We start from the raw sequence: 12,256 nt of genomic DNA on the forward strand, positions 1-12,256 counted from the left end.
TTTTGAGAGTTTGTTTAGGACTTGTGAGTGAATGGTTCAGAGTTGAAGGCTGTGGTTATAAAGAGGTGCTGAGAGTTGTAGTTACTGGTAATTACAGAAGAAAACGAACAAAACATATCCACGTTTTTCGATCCAGTGAACCGATATGGCTGAAGAGAAACTAAGGGTAAATATTTTGTAGGTCTCCAAAAACTAAAGTATAATTTCAAAATGGTTGACAGCAATTCCCCAGAAAGACAATCTGACTCAAGAGTTGTTTTGTATGTTATTCTCATTTTAGCGAGGAACAACAAATCCCTAGCATCAGTAAACAAGTTGTAATTGTAAGACATGGGTGGTCTCTTAAAACGATAGCGGCTCAGTTGTTCCTCGTGTATTTCCCAATTTACTGAAGTATCTGTCGAAAATATTACACAAAAGAAAACTGTCCGTCAAGCAGTCGCTAAAGGGAAGCTGTGGAAAGAAGACAGTAAACAAGCTGCAGTTTTGATGTCTGCCAGTGCTGCTTTTGCTGAGGAAAATATAGGGAGCATATCAGTACTCAACAGAGTAGTAATCACATTAAAACGATGTTGATGTACCAGGAACTGGAAACTGTCCAATTACGTGATAAATTAAGGACAGCAAATGACGAAATAAATCTCTTCCAAAAGCAAGTCTTAGATGAAAACCATAAAATGGCTCAGTCAAATGTCCTAGATCATTGTAAACTCAGTAAAAACAGAAAATCATATTTGCCACTATGTTAAAGAAATACCAATTAAAAAGAAAAAAAGAATACAGTATGTGATGTGACAATTAATTCATTCTCGATACCGGGCTCTTGAACATTAACAGCTCAAAGAATATAGACACTGAAGCACGCATTGTTGCAACAACCTTCTGAAAAATCTCCAAAATTAAATGATTTCAAATGTTCGTGTGAAATTAACAAAGAGGCTTTAGAACAATTAATAACTATTTTCGGAAAGAACGAATAAAAACAAGATACGCTGATTTTTGATGAAGTAAAGCACGACGATATTTACATTTCAGTAACACTTTGCTGAAAATTTGTATCGTCAGTTTATGGGTATATACCTCGGACGACTGTAGTAATAACTTTGCCTATCATTGCTCTGGTGTTCATATCTGTTGCTCTGATGCGTAACCGTATTCACCCTATTTTAGTGTACTCGAATCACAATGTCACTCCTAGTGATGTCTAGCATATATTGATTCAAGTAATTATCCAGCTAGATCAAGCCAGAATGATACTTGTTGCATTCACTTCTTATGGTACAGTACAGACTGAATAAAGAGGTCCAGCAGTATCTAGGAATTACTGACATAAAAAATAAAGTTCCTTGCTCAATATCAATTTGAGTGTTCCAGGTAGCAGCAATATGTTTCTATATTGAAGCGTATTGTCAAAGGGTGACCAGTTACTGTTAATGTTAAAAATAAACCTGGAATGGTTACTAAACACCGTGGCTTGGTAATATTTGTATCTAATGAGTTTAGTATTGATCTTAATCCTCAGCGTTCTACAGGTGTTCCATGGCGTAGATATACTACGAAGAGTAGGTTTAAGTTCGTAACATATTCTAAACCCAAAACTAGTGCAGATATATCTAAAGTGAAATCCTGGACAGATCTAGAGAAAGAATGTAAAGTTAAGAATCGCCTTTTTCAAGGTACTAATCCATTTTATATTGGACTTCAAATAGCTGGAGATGAACCTGAGAAGTCAGACAATGTTCAAAGCGAAGTGAAATATGTAACTATGTAGTAAGAAATAGAGTGTATATGACATTTTGTAAGAGGAAAGGTAATGTTACTTTCTGAATAAAGTTTATTGTTTACAGCTAATGTCTGCGTTGGAGTTTTTTATGCTAACTGGGACCATATCCGAAATTATCCGGACGACCTACGCCTGGCTTTCCCTGTTCCCAACAATCAACAGAGGATTGATGAATTAGCTGTAACATTCTATGGCAACAAGATTAATTATGCAGCAGCTGTTATTGTTTTAGAAGAATTGTGGTATTATAAGCCTAATTTGGACGATTTCATTCTTCAATTTAGGGACGCATACAGAGAATATGTATTTATGTGGAATGGTACAAGGTGTGCTAATAGATATTTTGATTTTAGACAAGATCGCTATAGGCCATTGTGGTACAATTATTAGAACCTCAATAAATTAAACTCACAAGTCATAAATTGAGTAACAAATGGTTGATGTGATAAAACTGATGTACTTTTTAACAATGGCATCATCAACTTCAATTATCGACAAGATAGTTCTCCAGAATCAACGGGAGTATTTTTATTAGATAGATGAACAACTTAGTCGACACACTTATATTCTCTTGGTGATGCTTTGTACAAAACGCACAGGCTCACAAAAAGTTGATGAAATGGGGAAGCTTTGGTTCTCAAAGAACATACTGGCCACTAAGAGTAACCACTAACAGTAACCACTAAGAGTAACCACTAAGAGTAACCACTAAGAGTAACCACTAAGAGTAACCACTAAGAGTAACCACTAATAGTACCTTAGAAATACCTAAATACCTATGGAAAAGAGGTTGCATTTCTCTCCCAACAGCAGCATCATTTCGGTATCTCTAGGTCTCCGAGTTGCAATCGTCACTCATCAGTAAGACTAATTCTGCTTGGACAAGTTACAATTTGCTTGCCAGTAGAGTTCCTGTAAAACTTTCATTGTCTGTTGCAGAAACTGAACATAAACGCGAATTTTCGTTGACGTCATGCATAAGAGAAATGCAGATGTTTGCTGGATATTTGCAACAAAAGAACCAATACAGAGTTTTGGAGCAGAAAACATATTTGAAAAAAAAACCTTTGTATTCCAAACAATATCGAAGATCCACAATGTAGGTCAGTCTGCTGATTTTGCCATTGTAACACATAGTTCTGTGGGTCACAATTAGACGAACTGACATCTCACTGCGGCACTGCTGAACTAGGGTAGTCAGCACGTTTCCTCTTCTACTCAATATCGTTTGCCTGCAGTTACAGTGTTGTTTCTTCCATCCACTCAACGACTTGTCCTAAATTTTTAATTAAATCACCTGCCTATTTATTTCTGTTTGGATTTATCAGGTTAACATTCTGATGCTCACAGCTCTGGTTTGAATATTTTCTGGCGTATGAGACTTTTCCAACAATGTCATTTCCAACAATGTCATTTCCAACAATGTCATTTCCAACAATGTCATTTCCAACAATGTCATTTCCAACAATGTCATTTCCAACAATGTCATTTCCAACAATGTCATTTCCAACAATGTCATTTCCAACAATGTCATTTCCAACAATGTCATTTCCAACAATGTCATTTCCAACAATGTCATTTCCAACAATGTCATTTCCAACAATGTCATTTCCAACACTGTTTTTTCTTTCTGTCGAGATATCATCATTGTCTAAGAACGGAGAAAACATCATAGAGATCAGATTTTCTCTCAGTTGTGTTTACAATACTTAAGAACTAGGTTTATAGACCAACCCTGGGCCTGTAACTATTATAAGCCTAAATTTAAGTGTTGCTGTAGATACTAAGTTAAGTCACAATCATTTTCATAGTTTCAGAGCTTTGAATGACTAATGCTACCTCATTTAACATCCAGCTGTAAGTTTGTGCCCACACAACAAAATTTCTCTACGGTTGTAAATGCAATTTCCAGTATGCACTGGGTCACTTTGCACCACTCCTGAGGGCAGAGTCAACACATCGGGCTTTTTAGCGTTTTGGACTACAAACCTCACTGTTATTTCATGTGCCCTATCAAGTTGGGATCCTTGCTATTTCCATTAATCTCTCAAATATTATGTTGAGCATTCATGGTGACAAGTACAATCTTGTCCCAAATCAGTACGCATTTTAAATGTACAGGGCATCTTCCCTCTCATATTTGTACCTTTGCTCTTTCCCTGTCCATCTCCTCACTACACCCACTAACTTCTTTGGATTTCAACACTCCCTCACATTGTTGTGTAACCTCTGTGTGACCATTGTCCTGTGATGGAAAAATCTATTAACATTGAAGCAATGTGTTAGTTAAATTCCTTGCACTTCTCCCATTGTCTCGTAATATGGAGGCTCATTGAAAAGTAATGCTGCCGATTTTTTAAATTCTGTCCTCAGTATTAATTGAGGTATTACTTATCATGCATATTACGTGGTCAAATTCCCATTTCACTGACAAGTTGCAACATTACTATTATGCAGCTTCTAATTGTAGTGTGTAACATTGCAGTGTGTAATGGAACTATGTTATTGCATGTGAAAGAGTGTGCTCTAATCAAGTTTGTAACTGCACGAAATGGGTCTTCAATTGAATCCACAGAAGAACGAAACCAGTGCATTGTTTTCACTATATCAACGTCAGGAATGTCACAACATTCAATTGTTCATACTCATAATGAGGCAAACAGAACTCCTAACCTCAGCTCAAAGTGGACAGCTGCCTAGGCCAACACTTACAGACATCTTTCAAGAATTGAGTCTTATAGTGATAAAGTTGTGCAAGTAGAGGTGAGGCTGTGGCTCCATCAACAAATTTGAACAACCTGCAGCGACAGTATCAATGAACCCATCACTCACTGGGAGAAACGATTTCATTGCCAATGTGGCTTTGTTGCAACACAAACATGTAGAGATGAAGAATAAAGGTGTAGAATGTTTATAAAGCTTTATTCAAAAATCTGTACGAGTTTTCACATAAATTTGGAGGCATTACTTTTCAACATGCCCTCATAAATGTGATTTAAAGTTCACATTGCTGCCTACTGACTTCCAATTGCTTCTACAGTTAAACTATGCAAGGCAATTTACATTATGTGTCGGAGTACTTGTGATACCAATACAACTATCTTTCTCCAGTAACCCACAACAGAGGCAATATTGTAGAAACATCTGACGTTTGCAAAACCAGTTTTGTAGTTCAGGTGTTTGTGAATGCAGTGCTTGTATCAACAAGTGTCAGGAAGCATATGTTGGTGCTCAAAACTGTAATTTAGACATCACAGTCATGTTGTCTGATACTGGAATAAATATTATATCACACTGTTCTTACAAAATTCTGTGCAGATGGATGTATAGCATATAGTTCTCAAAACACACATTACCTACCAGTTCTGAGCTGCCTTTGTACTACATGTGTATACACTATGCACCACACAAAATGCACACATTAACTACACTCCATTTACAGTACCTATTTGACATACGTAACATTAAAATTGGTATTCTTTGTCCACGAGAGGGGAGGATACTTCTGACTGGTTTGACGTGGGCTGTCATGACTTGGGGTCCAGTGCCAGTCTCATAATCTCATAGCAGCAATGGTATCCAACATCTTCAACTACTTGTTTGGCATATTCCAATGTGTATTACCCCATAGTTTTTGCCCTCTACAGCTCCGTCTACTATCACACAAGTTATTCTCTGTTGACTTCATATACACATCATATTACACTGTCCCTTCCCATCAGCGTTTTCCGTAAGTGCCTTTTTAGTAATTCTATGGAGACCCTCATTCCCAATCACCCAGTCATATCAGTTCAATTATTTTTATCGGTCTTTTGTAATAAAACATCTCAGATGGTTTAGTTATTTTATTTTCTGTATTCCACCTCCATCTAGACAGTAATGATTCTAGCTCTTCTTGTTTTACAAAGCTAGATACTATTACCAAAAACACAAAGATATACAGTGAACAGACAGAACATTATAATCACCTAACTAATAGACAGTATGTCCACTTTCAGCATGGATAACAGCAGCAAGGCATTGTGCCCTGGAAGCGATGAGGCCTTGGTAGGTATTTGAAAGGAGTTTTTTTTGGGGAGGGGGGGTGACCAATGAGCTCTGAAGCTATGTTCAATCACATTCCAAAACTATTCGATTGGGTTCAGATCTTGCGAGTTGGGGGAGAGGGAGCCAGCACATCAACTGGGACTCACCACTGTGTTCCTCTAACCACTCCATACTACTCCATCACACTCTTGGCCTTGTGACATGGTGCATTGTCTGGTTGAAAAATGCCAGTGGTGTCACGAAACGTTACTTATGAAGCGGCATATGTGGTCTGCAACTAGTGTATGATAGCCCTTGCCAATCACTCTGCCCTGAGTGCCATTGGATCCATGGATGGCCACATGAATGATCCCCAGATCATAATGGAGCTGCCACCAGTTTGTCTCTAGCTGTAGTAAGAATTTCAAGACAAAGAATTGTTCCCATGGAAGACGACAGATCTGCGCCCTCCCACTGGCATGATGAGGGGGTTCATCAGACCATGCAACACACTGCCACTGTCCCAACGTTCAGTGCCAATGGTCACTTGCCCATTTCAGTTGTAGTTGTTGCTGATGATGTGATGTTAACATTCGCATGTTCAAGAGTCGTGGGCTGTGGGGGGTCCATCAACATTGTTATGTGCACTGTGTATTCAGACACCCTTTTCTCTGACCAGCATTAAAGTCTGATGTTAGTTCTACCACAGTTTGCTGTCCATCCTCTTACCAATCTGCCTAGCTTATGACATCTGTAATGAGGGGACGTCACCCAGCTCCACAACGTCCTGATGTTGTTTCACCTTTGTTTTGCCGCAGCACTCATCGAACACCTGACAAGTCATACATTTTCCGAAATACTCGTGCTGAGCCTCTGGGCTATCACAATCTGCCCTTAGTCAAACTCAGATCACACACCTTCTCCATTCTACACATAGAGGATGCTCACTGATACTACATGTACCATGCATGTGTGACAGTCATCCTTTGCCAGGTGATGCTGTTACCACATGTATGGGTTTATATTGATACTATTGCAGAGGATGGAAAAAAGCAGTTTTAACGGTATATAATTAATTTGTAACTTTAAATGAAATTGGTTAAAATCAAATATTAAAGTTTTGTACCACATTTAAGTGCAATACAGTAATATTAACATATAAATTATGTACCGGGGTGTGTGGGTATGTGAAGAGCGAGATGTGTTGAGTAGAAGCACAATGCAAAGTAAGTTGCAGGATTGCGTTCATACACTTCACTCCTTAATAAGCCTGCAAAATGGTGAGAAGGAAATTTCCCACTCTCTTAACAGCACTGTTACAAATATTAAGAGCAGGGTATTTCACAAAATTATATGGACCCTTCCACAGTTTGGTTAAGGAATTACTGGGGACCAAGTATGAAGATATGCCCATGGCATGGGCAGGGGAAGGTGGAGGGTAAGCGTGAATGTGTTTTGTTTCTTTTCAACAACATGCATTAACACTTCACTAATAATGGTAATAGAAGAGCCGAGTGGAGGGTCTGAATCAGAGGCTGAGACGGTTCTGCGACCGTGTGGGCTGCAGATTCCTCAACTTGTGCCATAGGGTGGTGGAGTTTCGGGTTCTGCTGGATAGGTCAGGAGTCCACTACACACAAAAAGCGGCTGCACAGGTAGCAGGGGTTGTGTGGCGTGGGCTTGGCGGTTTTTTGGGTTAGATGGCCTTTGGCAAGTACAGAAAGGGCAGCAGCCTCAACGGGTGCAGGGCAAAGTCAGGACATGCGGGGACCAAGCAGCAATCAGTATTGTAATTGTAAACTGTCGAAGCTGCGTTGGTAAAGTACCGGAACTTCAAGCACTGATAGAAAGCACCGAAGCCGAAATCGTTATAGGTACAGAAAGCTGGTTGAAGCCAGAGATAAGTTCTGCCGAAATTTTTACAAAGGTACAGATGGTGTTTAGAAAGGATAGATTGCATGTAACCGGTGGTGGAGTGTTCGTCGCTGTTAGAACTAGTTTATCCTGTAGTGAAATAGAAGTGGATAGTTCCTGTGAATTATTATGGGTGGAGGTTACACTCAACAACCAAGGTAGGTTAATAATTGGGTCCTTTTACCAACCTCCCGACTCAGCAGCATTAGTGGCAGAACAACTGAGAGAAAATTTGGAATACATTTCACATAAATTTTCTCAGCATGTTATAGTCTTAGGTGGAGATTTCAATTTACCAGATATAGACTGGGACACTCAAATGTTTAGGATGGGTGGTAGGGACAGAGCATTGAGTGACATTATACTGAGTGCACTATCCGAAAATTACCTCGAGCAATTACACAGAGAACCGACTCGTGGAGATAACATCTTGGACCTACTGATAACAAACAGACCCGAACTTTTCGACTCTGTACGTACAGAACAGGGAATCAGTGATCATAAGGCCGTTGCAGCATCCCTGAATATGGAAGTTAGTAGGAATATAAAAAAAGGGAGGAAAGTTTATCTGTTTAGCAAGAGTAATAGAAGGCAGATTTCAGACTACCTAACACATCAAAACGAAAATTTCTATTCCGACACTGACAATGTTGAGTGTTTATGGAAAAAGTTCAAGGCAATCGTAAAATGCGTTTTAGACAGGTACGTGCCAAGTAAAACTGTGAGGGACGGGAAAAACCCACTGTGGTACAACAACAAAGTTAGGAAACTACTGCGAAAGCAAAGAGCTTCACTCTAAGTTTAAATGCAGCCAAAACCTCTCAGACAAACAGAAGCTAAACGATGTCAAAGATAGCGTAAGGAGGGCTATGCGTGAAGCGTTCAGTGAATTCGAAAGTAAAATTCTATGTACCGACTTGACAGAAAATCCTAGGAAGTTCCGGTCTTACGTTAAATCAGTAAGTGGCTCGAAACAGCATATCCAGACACTCCGGGATGATGATGGCATTGAAACAGAGGATGACATGCGTAAAGCTGAAATACTACACACCTTTTTCCAAAGCTGTTTCACAGAGGAAGACCGCACTGCAGTTCCTTCTCTAAATCCTCGCACAAACAAAAAATGGCTGACATCGAAATAAGTGTCCAAGGAATAGAAAAGCAACTGGAATCACTCAACAGAGGAAAGTCCACTGGACCTGACAGGATACCAATTCGATTCTACACAGAGTACGCGAAAGAACTTGCCCCCCTTCTAACAGCCGTGTACCGCAAGTGTCTAGAGGAACGGAAGGTTCCAAATGAGTGGAAAAGAGCACAGGTAGTCCCAGTCTTCAAGAAGGGTCGTCGAGCAGATGCGCAAAACTATAGACCTATATCTCTGACGTTGATCTGTTGTAGAATCTCAGAACACGTTTTTTGCTCGAGTATCATGTCGTTTTTGGAAACCCAGAATCTACTATGTAGAAATCAACATGGATTCCGGAAACAGCGATCGTGTGAGACCCAACTCGCTTTATTTGTTCATGAGACCCAGAAAATATTAGATACAGGCTCCCAGGTAGATGCTATTTTTCTTGACGTCCGGAAGGCGTTCGATACAGTTCCGCACTGTCGCCTGATAAAGTAAGAGCCTACGGAATATCAGACCAGCTGTGTGGCTGGATTGAAGAGTTTTTAGCAAACAGAACACAGCATGTTGTTATCAATGGAGAGACGTCTACAGACGTTAAAGTAACCTCTGGCGTGCCACAGGGGAGTGTTATGGGACCATTGCTTTTCACAATATATATAAATGACTTAGTAGATAGTGTCTGAAGTCCCATGCGGCTTTTCGCTGATGATGCTGTAGTATACAGAGAAGTTGCAGCATTAGAAAATTGTAGCGAAATGCAGGAAGATCTGCAGCGGATAGGCACTTGGTGCAGGGAGTGGCAACTGACCCTTAACATAGACAAATGTAATGTATTGCGAATACATAGAAAGAAGGATCCTTTATTGTATGATTATATGATAGCGGAACAAACACTGGTAGCAGTTACTTCTGTAACATATCTGGGAGTATGCGTGCGGAACGATTTGAAGTGGAATGATCATATAAAATTAATTGTTGGTAAGGCAGGTACCAGGTTGAGATTCATTGGGAGAGTCCTTAGAAAATGTAGTCCATCAACAAAGGAGGTGGCTTACAAAACACTCGTTCGACCTATACTTGAGTATTGCTTATCAGTGTGGGATTCGTACCAGATCGGGTTGATAGAGGAGATAGAGAAGATCCAAAGAAGAGCGGCGCGTTTCGTCACAGAGTTATTTGGTAACCATGATAGCGTTACAGAGATGTTTAACAAAATCAAGTGGCACACTCTGCAAGAGAGGAGCTCTGCATTGCGGTGTAGCTTACTCGCCAGGTTTCGAGAGGGTGCGTTTCTGGATGAGGTATCGAATATATTGCTTCCCCCTACTTATACCTCCCGAGGAGATCACGAATATAAAATTAGAGAGATTAGAGCGCGCACGGAGGCTTTCAGACAGTCGTTCTTCCCGCGAACCATACGCGACTCTAACAGGAAGGGGAGGTAATGACAGTGGCACGTAAAGTGCCCTCCGCCACACACCGTTGGGTGGCTTGCAGAGTATAAATGTAGATGTAGAATGTAGATATGGACAAAATCTGTATGAATGTCTATACTGTTTTACACTGCTAGAGGGAGAAATTTTGTGTCATCCAGTACAGTAACTAAAATGTTCTTCCAGGGAAAGCAACTTCCCCCACTACAACTGTAGTTCGATTTTCAATTTACATACAGTCTATACCTCCCCAGAATTCCCTGTCCAGTTCTCTTCTGTATGTAGACAAAATAACTTCACTCAGCTGGCCTTTATACATGGTGATTTTTTTCCACCATGTACAAACTCTAGGGATTGATTGATGAGAGGATGCAGAACAAAGAAGGTCTAATGAACTTATGTCCAGAATGCATAGTTTCCTTGCTAGAGACCATTTATGTAATCATACAGAGACTGTGACCTAGACTGTGCTGTACCAAGCTGCCACAGTTGCAATAAGTACTGAAATCGTTTCCATGTGACTCACTGCATGTGAGTATGTGCTGTAGCACGTTCTGTCTGTAGCTGTTTGGTCAAGCTGCAACTGAACAGTGGCAAAGCCAGGATGAATAAATTGCTCCAATGTCTTCACATCTGGAATGGGCTCTGCATATACAGTACTTCTGAGATAACCAGAAATCGAATGGGTTGAGATCTGGTGAATGAGCAGGACATGCAACTGGACACCCCCCCCCCCCCCCCCATCAGATACAGATACATCTACCAGTGGAGACAACTGAGAGGGGTCCAGACATCAACAGTGAAGTGGGCTGGAGCACCATCATATACAGCCACATAATCCTTTGTTCACTGATCCTGATGATTCACTGTCACCATACCACAGGGGCTCTGCATACTGTCCCATAGATGAATGTTATGAAAGCTGACGATACCACTCTGCATAAAGGTGACCTCATCTGTGGATAGGATGGATGACAAATTTTAGAACTGTGGTTGTCTGGTGAAGGGACTAGAGACGAAACTGCTCCTGATGTGGAAAATCTGTCACTAGCAAGCAAGCCCTGTTGTCTTAAGAGTTAATGGTAGCAACAATTGTCACAGAGACTGTTCCACAAGGTCATCTGGGCTACACTGTACTGGCAGGCCAACTGTCTGGAACTAACAAAGCAGTTGCCTTCCACAGCGTTAATTACATTGTCCTCCAAGTCTGGTGTCTGCATATTTTGGGTACACCCTTCATGATTTCCTGCTTCCTGAAACAACCGTGTCTTCGACAAACAGTGAAACACTGTTGCCAACATTGAATGGTGTGGTTCTTATTGGCGGGGATAGGTCTCCTGATACAACCCTGCTAGCCATCGCCATTCGCCTTTCCACAAGGAAACACCACGTTTGCAAGCTCTCAATACGAATATGGAACGATTGTGTACACTGCTGTATCACATTCACTACAACGTGAGTCGATAAGAGAAGTGAATCGGAGACATTACCAATTACTATGTTAGGAGAGGATCCTATGGCAAGATGTATGAGAAACAGTATTACTTTCTAGTAGGAAACCATGCATACAGTAACTGTGGCTGGATGGTATGGTACATATTAGACCTCACTCTATGTAACAATGTGTGATTTAATAAATGGTCTCTAGCATGGAAATCGTGCATTTCTGGACATAGGACCTTCCCTGTATTGTATTCCCTCATCCAGCAATCCCTGTAGTTTGTAAACGGTGAAAAATACACTCTATATGGCAGTGTTAATTTCTGATTATTAAATCAATACTCACTGCATGTATTATGCGAGGTAATGCATAAAATACAAGCCTGAAATTGAAACCGAGAAGTACTTAGTTTGTAGATGTGATAGTGTTGGTGGCAAAGGGACTGGATTGGTAAATGTGTCACCTTGTTGCTGTCTACCATTGAAAGCATGTTGTAAGGCTGTGTAATTATGTTGCTGTCACTT

At 40.4% G+C, this 12,256-nt stretch overlaps 1 protein-coding gene across 5 annotated transcripts in view; it reads right to left on the reverse strand.

Moving 5' to 3' along the window:
* Positions 1-12,256, reverse strand: part of LOC126426925 (zinc finger protein ZFP2-like) — a 211,505-nt gene that overhangs the window by 104,495 nt on the left and 94,754 nt on the right. The gene's annotated exons all lie outside the window — the stretch shown is intronic.

The sequence above is a fragment of the Schistocerca serialis genome, chromosome 11, assembly GCF_023864345.2.
Source record: "Schistocerca serialis cubense isolate TAMUIC-IGC-003099 chromosome 11, iqSchSeri2.2, whole genome shotgun sequence".
In the NCBI taxonomy this organism is placed as follows: domain Eukaryota; kingdom Metazoa; phylum Arthropoda; class Insecta; order Orthoptera; family Acrididae; genus Schistocerca; species Schistocerca serialis.